Here is a 3,571-nt window from a genome sequence, read left to right on the forward strand (position 1 = left end):
TTTTTTTGAGACAGAGTTTTGCTCTTGTTGCCCAGGCTGGAGTGCAATGGTATGATCTCAGCTCACCGCAACCTCCCCCTCCCAGGTTCAAGGGATTCACTTGCCTCAGCCTCCTGAGTAGCTGGGATTACAGGTGTGTGCCACCATGCCTGGCTAATTTTGTATTTTTAGTAGAGACCAGGTTTCACAACATTGGTCAGGCTGATCTCAAACTCCCGACCTCAGGTGATCTGCCAGCCTCAGCCTCCCAAAGTGCTGGGATTACAGGCATAAGCCACTGCAACTGGCCTATAATAGCAAATCTTGTCTGAACTTAGGGGTCCGGAGCCATATATCCACTTGTGTACTATGCATATCTATCTCTGAACCCTACAGGCATCTCACATAACTCTCAAAATTGAACTCCTTTATGTATCCAAGTCTCTTTACTTTCTTGGAAAATGGCACTACCCTTATCTTTGCCTCCACAGCCAATTGCCATATTCTGTCACTCCAAGGAATAAGCTACTGTCACTATTTGGTCCCTTCCGTTTTTTATTCTATTAGTTTCCTAATGAGATTCCTGCTACAGCCTGTCTGTACTCTAGTCCTCCACACTGAAACCAAGTTAATTTTTCTAAAAATACAAACATAGGTTGTTTTGAGATGTCCTTGCATACTTTTCAGACTTGGATTATTTCTGTATATCTTGATAAATCCTATATACATTCAAGTACCAGTTGACAGATCTCATTCATTAATAATCTTCTACATGCTAAGCACCAAAAAAAGTCATCTGTAGTCCTATGAGGAAGGTGTTATTACTTCAGATCAGAAAAATTAGAGAAGATAAGTTACCTGTTTAATTTAATATAACTGATCAGGGATGGAGAAAAACTAAATCTTTTTGATGCCCAGATTATCCTTTTTAATATTGAGATGTACTTAATACACATACTATTTTTAAAAGTACATATTTTAAATGTACAGTTTCTTAAAGTTTTACAAATATATACAGCTCAATCGTGGCACAGAGTTCTTTTATTACTCCCCCAAATTTCCCTTTAATTAAAAACAATTGATCTATAATTTACATACTGGGAAAGCACAAATTTTACATGTACAATTCTTGAAGACTTTTTTTTTTTTTGAGAAATCTTATTTTATCCAGATAGCATGGTTCAACAACACTCAAATAATAACTCAAATATAATCAGATGTTAAAGATTGGTCTTCAAACATTATAGCCAATGATGCCATGCTTGCCTATGATCTCCCCAACATAAAACCACCTCAACGCCTCAGTGGCCACCAAACCATTCAGCACAGCTTCCTTAACTGTGAGTTGTTTGAAGCTACCAGTCTGAGCACTACTGACTGTTATTTTTAGTTTCTGAATAGCTCTAGGGATCTCAGCAGAGGTGTGAGGAATCAGCTTAATCGTGGTGTAGTACCAAATGTGGCCAACTGAGGCTTTGAGTAAGTCACAGCAGCATTCACCAGCGCCAGGGTCTTCTTAACAAGGTTACAGATAATTGGGCCATGGTTCTGGGATGGAAAGTCCGTTGCCCTGAATGGCCAGCTGATTGTGACCCCCTGGAGGGAAGACCGTTATTTTAACCTGTCACTTTTAGTTCACTAAATCCACCTTATTTTATGCTATTATACATGGAAACATGAAATGCTCTGTTGTGATGCCCCTGCTCCTTCTGAGAACATCTACTTATTTCCCAAGTTTCAGTCTTAACAGTGTCCCCTATTCTATGCCCAAACCTTCACCATTAGTTAACTTTTCCCTATTATCTCCTAGTTATTGGCACTTGAGTTTCATTTTTTAATTCATGTATCGCTCTCATTGCAGTCTAGTGGCTGGAATGTGTGCATGATCTCTTGTTTGTGTTTCTTAGCATCTACACTCTTATCAGGCACACAGTTAGTGTTCAAGACATATTTGTTGAATAGGCAAGTGCCTGATGCTAAAGGCATAGGTTAGTGCCTTGGAGGTTATATGTAAAGTTTAGATTTTATGCAAAGGCAACAGAGATCTATTAGAGATTTTACACAATGGAATGTCATGATTAGATCTGTGTTTTAGGAAGATAACTGATAGCAGTGTACATGCATTAAAAGTGGTGAGAAGAACAGTTACGGGGAATTGAGTTGGGAAATCATTATAGAAGTCTAGGAAAGGGAACATAAGGATATGGATTAGATGGATAGAATTGGCAAGGAGAGCTCAGAATTAAAAAAAAAAAACAAACACGTTTCTATGAAAAAGTACTTGCCAGACCTCAATGGAAGAACTATAGGAGAAGGAAAGTGAAGGACATGCCATGGTCTTTTGATTGGGAGAAAGTAGTTGCATCACTAAATGAGAAAGAGTCTATAAGAAAAACAGAAGACGTGGGCCAATTAATTTTAAGGCCCATAGGTGTGATGCAAATAGATTAGAGATGAAGATGGAAATATTGGTCAAGATCTCAGAAGAGCAGTTAAAACTAGAGATATAGCATCTGGGCTAGATATTTTCCATTTGTCCCTCTCCTTACACTTTCCAGTCTTCTTTTCGCCCTAGGATCCCTTGATTTCATTACTGTATGTTGGCTTCCAGGTGGGTGTACACAATGGGAGGCACCAGCAAAAGTTCAAAGAGCCTAAAGAGAGTAAGTTTTAGATATTTATTTTATGACTCCTTCCCTTTCAGGTCACCATAATCTAGATGCATACCTCTTCCAAAGGGTGCAGCTCTTTCCCAGTAATCGTTATTAGGTATTCATTCTCTAGATTCCAAAAATGGCTTTCTTCCTTTATCCCCAAAATTGCTTTCTTCCTTTATCCCCTTAGGCCTCAGGGCAATAAGACCTAGGGTACTAAACATTCCTTTCTGGTTTACCTTAGAAATAGTAAATAGTTGCTTTATTAAAACCTTCTCGATTACCCCATTTGAGAGTGCCATCTGTTTCCAGCCAGGCCCCTGGTGATTGGCACATACAGATGGTACTTGGAGTTCTTGGAGACAAAATCATCCAAGGAAAGCAGGTAGAGTAAAAAGAGTTCACGCAGGAAAACAAAAATGAATTTAAGTTCCTTACTCAAGACATTTTCATAGAAATTAATTTGAGAGGGAACAGAGCCAAGGAGGAAAAGGGTTTCAGGAGGAGTCAGCTCTGCTGAGATGCCCTTGCTCCTTCTGATAGCATCCACTCATTTTCCAAGTTTCAGTTTTAACAGTGTCCACTTTTCTATGCCCAAACCTCTACCATTAGTTAGCTTTTCTCTGTTATCTCCTACTTATTGACATTTTTTATTATTTTATTTTAGTTTTTTATTCATTTATCAAAAGGGTTTGAGGAGGAGTCAACAGTTTCAGATGCTGTGGGAAATCTGCCGAATAAAAATTGAAGTAGATCCTTGGTGCTGGTACTTAGGATGCCATTGTTGACTTGTATCAAGAGGAGTTTGGGATAATGGTATAATGTGCTGTGGCAAGAATGATAATTTTTAAAAAGTAGATGTAAATATAGACTATTTAAGAGTTTGGAGTTGGGAGAAGGACAATTTAGGCTAGTACTGTGATGAAGAATAGTATAGA

This window comes from Cebus imitator, unplaced genomic scaffold (assembly GCF_001604975.1).
Source record: "Cebus imitator isolate Cc_AM_T3 unplaced genomic scaffold, Cebus_imitator-1.0 Scaffold119, whole genome shotgun sequence".
Taxonomy (NCBI): Eukaryota; Metazoa; Chordata; class Mammalia; order Primates; family Cebidae; genus Cebus; species Cebus imitator.